This window comes from Callospermophilus lateralis, chromosome 3 (genome assembly GCF_048772815.1).
Source record: "Callospermophilus lateralis isolate mCalLat2 chromosome 3, mCalLat2.hap1, whole genome shotgun sequence".
Classification (NCBI taxonomy): domain Eukaryota; kingdom Metazoa; phylum Chordata; class Mammalia; order Rodentia; family Sciuridae; genus Callospermophilus; species Callospermophilus lateralis.
Window position 1 is genome coordinate 118,881,919 of NC_135307.1, and position 8,507 is coordinate 118,890,425.

The following is an 8,507-nucleotide window of genomic DNA, read 5'->3' on the forward strand; positions in this document are numbered from 1 at the left end:
GTTACACCCTTAGCCTCTAAATTTCTTTCTTTCTTTCTTTCTTTCTTTCTTTCTTTCTTTCGAGAGAGAGAGAGAGAGAGAGAGAGAGAGAAATTTTTAATATTTATTTTTCAGTTTTCGGTGGACACAACATCTTTATTTTATTTTTATGTGGTGCTGAGAATCAAACCCAGCGCCCTGCGCATGCTAGACGAGTGCATTACCGCTTGAGCCACATCCCCAGCCCTAAATTTATTTCTTGAAAGCAATATATAGTTACTTCAGTCTTAAAGTTGTTTCCTTTTAATCAGAATTTTTTTTGCAATTAATATTCAACATTGTCAAAGACAGATTTTTTGAGTTAAGTCCACCATCCTGCTATTTATTTTCTACTTGTTCAACCTGTCTGCATTCCATTTTCCTTCTTTCTGTCTCTCTCTCTCTCTCTTTTTTTTTTTTTTTTTTTTTTTTGGTACTGGGAGTTGAACCCAGGGGCACTTTATTACTGAGCTATATTCCCAGTCCCTTTTTTTTTCTTTGTTTTTTGAGACAAGGTATAAGCTGCCAAGGCTGGCCTCAAATTTGCAATTCTCCTGCCTCAGCCTCCCAGGTCTCTGGGATTATAGGTGTGCACCATCACATTCCACTCTCTTTTCTTGATTTATTTTAATCAATTACATTTTTTATTATTTTGTTTTCCCTCCATTGTTAGCCATACATTCTTTTGCCATTCTTTTAGTGTTACTCAAGAGATTGTAGTATTAACTTCTAAATCTATGAACATTTGTTTAATATAAACTAGGACTTTAGTTACTTCTTGAACAATGCAAGAATCCTAAACCCTTTAATTACATTTACTACCTACTACATGTCTTTTTGCCATTATTTCATGTATTTTAATTATTTCTATAAGCAGTATTAATCTCCAAAAGCTATTGTCATTATTATTATTTCATATGCTCAGCATGCATTTAGAATTTCCCACATTGTACCCTTGTCATTGCTTTTCGCTTTTTACCTGCATCCATGTGCTTCTACCAGGGATCTTTTTGTCTCCTTAAAGAACTCCCTGGAGGGCTGGGGATGTGGCTCAAGCGGTAGCGCGCTCACCTGGCATGCCTGCGGCCCAGGTTCGATCCTCAGCACCACATACAAACAAAGATGTTGTGTCCGCTGAAAACTAAAAAATAAATATTAAAATTCTCTCTTCTCTCTCTCTCTCTCTCTAAAAAAAAAAAAAAAAAAGAACTCCCTGGATACTACTGTAGTATTTGCTTTAGAGTAGATTTGCTGCATATTAATTTTCTTCATTTTTGCTTGTCTGAAATGTCTTTATATCAACTTCATTTTGAAGAATATTTTCATTGAATATCAAATTATAGATTGGTAGTTATTTTCTTTCAGTGCTTTCTTAACCTGAGGAAAAATATTTACAAATTCATTTTACCTAAAAGTAAAATATAAAATGTTGGGCTGGGGTTGTGGCTCAGCGATAAAGCGCTCACCTAGCATGCGCGAGGCCCTGGGTTTGATCCTCAACACCACATAAAAATAAATAATTAAAAAAAGGTGTGTCTAACCAAAAAATAAATATTAAAAAAATGTTTCCCTACTGGGACTAGTAAAAAAACAAAGATGCTCACTATTTTCACTTCTGTTCAATATTGTACTAAAGGTCCTAGCTAATAAAAAAAAAAAATCAATAAAAGGAGAGAAAGAAATACAACTAACTGTCAGTATTTTCAAATAATATGCAGAAAATTGAAAGGACTCTATAGGTAATCTGCTATAATAAAATAAGTTAGTAATATTACTATAAACAAGGTCAGTTTAATTTTTGTATTTCAGCAAATAAAGTTAGAAAGTGAAATTAAAAAACAATGATTTTTGCAATGGTTTTTAAAATAAATCAAATATTTAGCATGAAGTACAATGAAAGATGTGCAAGTTCTCTACACAGATTTTTTTTTTTTTTTTTTTTTTTTGGTACCAAAGATTGAACTAAGGGGCACTTGGGCACTGAGACACATCTCCAGCCCTGTTTTGTATTTTGAGACAAGGTCTCACTGAGTTGCTTAACACCTTGCTTTTGCTGAGGCTGGTTTTCAACTCACAAACCTCCTGTCTCAGCCTCCTGAGCCGCTGGGATTAAAGGTGTGTGCTACTGTTTCTGGGTCTATACAGAAAATTCTAAACCATTTTGAGAGTTTGTAAAATACTTTGCCTGCTGTACCATGAAGATGTTCTCTCAAGTTATCTTCTTTTTAAAAAAAATATTTTTAGTTGTAGATGGACACAATACCTTTATTTTATTTATTTATTTTTTTATGTGATGCTATGAATGGAACCGACCCAGTGCCTCACATGTGCTAGGCAAACGCTCTACCACTGAGCCACAACCCCAGCCCTCCAAAGTTAGCCTCTAAAAAAAGATGAAAGAAGAATATATATCTAGAACAGGAATTTCTGAGCCATATTATAAGTCTTTGTTTAACTTTTTGAGAAACAATCAAATTATTTCCATAGTGGCTGCAGCATTTTATATTCCCACTAGCAATGAAAAAATTTTCAATTTCTTTACATCCTTACCAGCAATTGTTATTTTAAAAAAGCCAAATGTTATGCAATGTTCAAGGATTACAAGATTCAATGTTGTAAGGATGTGAATTTTTCCCAGCTTGGTCTGTATATTCAATCCCTCCCAAAGTTCCAACTGTTTTGTTTTGTGGAATTGACACTGTTTTTAAAACTCATATAAAATAATAAAGGCAAAAAGTAGTAAACTTTAAGAAAAACAATGTGGGATGATTTACATAACTCGATATTAGAGTTGTTATGAAGCTGTGGTAATTAAGACAGCATGGTATCAGCATAGAGCAGTGTCCAGAAACAAACCCACACATACATGCCCACTTGATTGATGACAAAGTTGTCATTCCTGAGAAGTGTGGTAAAGATAGTCTTTCAAATAAACAGATAACCATAAGAGAAAAAATAATTTTCATTCCTATTGCACACAGATAAATTTCAAGTGGTTTATAGATCTAGATGTTATAATTAGAATAGTAAAACATTTAGAATCCTCTTATCTCAGCCTCCTGAGCTGCTGGGATTAAAGGTATGTGCCACTGCTCCCGGGTCTACACAGAAAATTCTAAACCATTTTGAGAGTTTGTATTGTAATTGGATTTCATCAAGAAGGTAACAAAATATCTTTCAGGCATTGAGTAGACAAAAACAATGCAAAAATCACCAGACGGAAGAAGATTCACAAATTTGACACTATTATGAATTATTATCAGGAATGTCTATATAAAAACATAACACTAGAATGTGAGAAGGGCTGGGTGTGGTGGTGCATCAAAACTGAGGCAGGAAAATGCAAGTTCAAGGTCAGCCTCAGCAATTTAGCTATACCCTTTGCACTTCAGTGAGACCCTGTCCCAAAATAAAAAATAAAAAAGGGCTAGGGACATGACTCAGTGGTTGAGGGCCTGTAATGGTTAATTTGAATTGTCAATTTGATTGGATTAAGAGATGCCCAGGATTAAGAGGTTTATGAGTGTGTCAATGAGGGTGTGTCTAGGAATGATTGGCATGTGGGATAGCCAACTGAAATGGAGACCCTCCCTAAGTGTGGGTAGCACCATCTAATAGGATGATGGCTTGGATGGAATAAAAGTTGGAAGAACAAAGAAAAAACAGTCCATGTAAGCTCCATTCTTCTTGAATGGGTTCTTGATTGCTGTGATCATCTGAGTATATAGGACTCTCACTTCTTCAGTCTTCCAGTGAGTCTCCAGAAGCCTTTGACCTCAGACTAAATAGCACCATCGATGTCTCTTCTTCTAGGGCTTCAGCCTCTTGGACTGCCCACCTACTGATTGTCCCAACTCTCCAGCCTGCAGATGGCCATTGTGGACTATCCAGCTTCTGGTCGCATAAGCCAATATAATAAGTCCCCTTTTTATAATCATACTTCCTGATGCTTCTGTTCCTCTAGAGAACCCTGACTAATATAGCACCCCTGGGTTCAATCCCCAGTACAAAAAAAAAAAAAGTGAAAAGGTGGTCAAGGAGTAGAAGAAGGTATTATCAATACAAAGAATTGACAAAAGAACTGGTTAGAATATATATTTAACTCCCACGAATCTTTGAGAAAAGATAGACAATACCCTTCCAAAAATGACTCAAATGTTTAATAAGCATCAGAAAAAGTTCCCAGGCTCATTGGTTAAAAGGAAAATGCAAATTAAATGTGCAAAGATAGCACTACCCACTAAGAAGACCAAAATAATTTTGAAGTGAATTAAAGCAAATAGAACTCTTATACATGCTTATGAAAGGAGTGTCAAAAAATAGCATCACCCTCAAAGAATTAAATGATGCAGGGGTGGTTGTCTCTTATTATATGTATTCGTAATTTACTATTCTTGCTCCTCCTAAAGTCCACTGGATTTAGAGTAGTTAAAACAATGTGATACTGGCATAAGATTAGACATAGAGATCAGCAGACTAGGATTGAGAGTCCAGAAATAAATCCACATAGCTATAGTTAATTGACTTTTTGACAAGGGTGCTGAGGGCTTTCAGGGAGGAAAGGATAGTCTTTCACCAAATAGTGCTGGGACAACTAGATATTCTCATGAAGGAATCTGCCCAAAAGAATGAACTTGGATCTCTAGCACACAGCATATGCAAAAATTCACTCAAAATATTTCAAAGACTTTTTTTTTTTTTTTTTTCAGTATTGGGGAATGAACGCAGATATGCTCTACTACTGAGCTACATCCCTGGCCCTTTTTATTTTTCAAATGGAGACATGACCTGGCTATTTAAGTTGCCCAGATTAGCCTTGAATTTGTGATCCTGCTACTTTAGCCCCCGAATAGCTGGGATAACTGGCCTGTGCTACCACACCTGGATTCCAAGACCTAACTTTAAGAGCTAAGCCAAAATAACTGAAAAGAAAACATAGGAGAAAATATCATTGACCTTGGATTGAGCAACATTTTCTTAGGTCTGACACCAAAAACACCGACAATTAAAGAAAAAAATAAGTAAATAGGATTTCATCAAAACATAAAATGTTTATGTATCTAGAAAGTAAAAAAGAAAACTACCAATTGGAATAGCAATTTGCAAATCATGTATCTAATAAAGGGTTAACACCCAAAATATTGAAAGAATTCGACAAGTCAACAACAAAGAAGTAAAAAAAAAATTAAAAATTGACTCAATAGGTATTTCTCCAAAGAAAACACACAGATAACCAATTCAGATATGAAAAGATGCTTAACATCACTACATCCATGCTACAACATGAATGACCTATGAAGTCATGATATTAAGGGAAATAAGCCAGACACACAAAGACAAACATTGTGGGGTCCCACTAATATGAGTCATCTAGGAGAGTCAATTTCTTAAAGATAGAGAGTGGAATAAAAGTAGAATAGGGCAGGGGAAGTTATTTAATAGGCACAGAGATTCTGTTTGGAATGATAGAAAAGTTTTGGGAACTGATAGTGATAATGTAATACAACAATGTGAATATGCTTAATGCCTCTGAATTACATACTTAAGGGTAAATTGTATGTATATTTTACTACAATAAAAATAAATTTAAAAATTTTAATTAAAAATGGTGAATCTTGTGTGAACTGTATTTCACAAACAAAATTTTAAACGAATGGATCATTATGAATGACAGCAGATACTGTATCCTTAACCAAGTAGCTCCTGATGTTCTTGATGTGTCATCTTTAGTAGAACAAATAAATATGGCTGCTGGCATGATATAATATGATATAAATTTGCTAATCTAGGAAATGCATTCTTTTAACTAAGATCAGGAATTAAGACTAGAAGCAGTTCACTTTCACATAGGATGGAAGACAGTATGTGCACAGTTTTGCTCCAGTTCAAAGAAACCCAAATCATATGTGTATTCCATGGAACATTGTATCAGATCACTCTACTGTTACTATTCTGTTAACCAAAACTGATGATAAGAAATTTTATCCACTTTGTATACCTTGGTAGGATATATGCAGTCCAGAGGGTAAAAGATAAATCCTATACAAATGTAAAAGCCTGACCTATACTTGTAGTTTTTAGAAGCCTAGTGCTCAACATTGATACAATATGACTATCTAATCTATACATTCAAACTCCTTTGACATCTAAACAAATTTCTTTATTGTTTAAATGAATCAGAGTTGGCTTCTGTAAACTCCGACTAATTCAAAGCCTTAGATGGATATCATTTCCTCTAGCACATTTTTTCAGACTCCAACTTTCTGGGTTAGGCAACTCTCTACTCTTATGACATAGAGTACTCTACCTATTATGTATTTATAACTTTCTATTCCTGATTGTTTGTGTGTCTGCCTCTTCTACATGAATTAAGGTACTTAAGAGCAGTAATGTCTTTTTTGCACTGATCTTTACTGATAAATACAGTCCCTGACACATAGTACATTCTCACTAAATATTTGTTGAGTGGATCTGCCTCAACTAGATCTGCCACATTTTATGGCAATTTAAGTGAAATATGTCCTAAGTTTAATTTGTCATATTCACTATTACAAGTTGAAGGCAGTATCAGGAAAGGTTCAATTTAGAAAGTAAAAACCACACTAAATTTTTTTTTAAAGGTAGAAATTTATTACAGGAAATTGATGCTCATCAAGGGCTAGAAGAGCAAGATTGAGGCTGGACAAATAGAAACAAGTCTCAGAAACATCCAGAACTGGACTATCAAAAACATTCCTAGGGCTGGGGATGTGACTCAAGTGGTGGCGTGCTCGCCTGGCATGCGTGCGGCCCGGGTTCGATCCTCAGCACCACATACAAAGATGTTGTGTCCGCCAAATACTAAAAAATAAATATTGGAATTCTCTCTCTCTCTCTCTCTCTCTCTCTCTCTCCTCTCTCTCTCTTTAAAAAAAAAAATTCCTACTTCCTAAGTCATCATTTTAACTATTCAAGACACATCCCTATAGCTTTGATCGGGTCAGTAAACTAACCAAGAGGTAGTTGCCACTCTAGCTGTGGATGATTGCACTGTCCTTGACATGCAGAAAGCTAGAAAATGACCACTGGAATCGCACTGCAGAAAAAAAAAAAAAAATCCACATTTTCCACAAGTTTTCTCGGGAACTTAAAGGGCAGAAAGATGAGTTTTGCCTTCATCTCATTCCTGTTTTTCATATTTCATGAGTTCATCTCCAGTACCAGAGATTAATTCACATTCAGAGACTTTGTTGCAAAGGAGTCTGGAAAAGTATAGTTTTCAACCCTCCAGTCTTTGCAGTGCAGGAGGACACTTTGTGGACTGGAGGCTGAGTGCCCACCACAGTGGCATCTCCATTCACGAAGCTGCTGAATTGCTTTGTGTGCAATCTTCACCTCTTCCCTGACACCAAGATGCTGTCCTCAGATGGAAATAATTCTTATGGATTCTCCATGAGATTAAATTTAGAGGATGTTTAACATTTATTAACGTTTTCATGGAACGAGATGAAATGCATCTTGATGGGCTGCACCTTGGTCAGAATCACTGATTCTTTGAGCAGATTTCTGCCTGAGGAAACGGCAGTTACATAGTCAACTTGGCCCTTTCCACCTCTGAAAAAAATGGTCATTTAACATCCTGACTCATCTGTTAGATGTGATTTCAAGGGTCAGAGCAATGGAGGAAAAGTAAAGAAACCAAAGTCCAGAGAAATGAAGAGTCTTGTACAAAATAATAGAAAGGCATGTGATTTGAGGTCACATGGTCCTTGACTCGAATTTAGGTTCTGCCTTTTACTAAATGTAAGTCCTGGAGCAAGTTCCTTAGATGCTCTACATCTTGGTTTGCTCATTTCCAAAATATCTATCTTACAGAGTTATGAAGATTAAATTAGATAGTACATGTAAAATATAGATATATAAAGTGCCAAAGAAATGTTGGTTCCTTTATTAAATTCCTATGGGTACTGTAAGAAATTATGACAAATTTAGTGATTTAAACACTTTTTTGGGTGAGGGACTAGGGAGATAAACTCAGGGCCATCTGCAAGTTTGTATTCCCCTAACTCCTACCATCTTTTATTTTCTTTGGGGTACTGGGGATTGAACTCAGAGCCTTGTACATGGGAGGCAAGCACTCCACCAACTGAGCTATATCCCCAGCCCCTAAATTCTACATTTTTTATGTAGCTCTGGATGTCAGAAGTCTGAGTCGGTTTCACTAGGCCAGAATCAAGGTGTTGGCAGGGCCACATTCCCTCTGTCAGCTCTAGGGAAGAAACTGTTTCCTTGCCTGTTTCAGTTTCTAAAGTTGCATTTCTTGCATACCTTAGCTAGGCCCTCTTCTTCCATATTTGAAGCCTGCAGTATGGCATTTTGCTTTAGTCCTCACATTGACTGTTTCAAATCTTGTTTTCTGTGTCAAATCTCCCTCTGCCTTCTGCTTGAGATTTACAGTTAAGATCTACCTGGATAATCCATGATAATCTCCCTAATCTCAAAATCCTTAA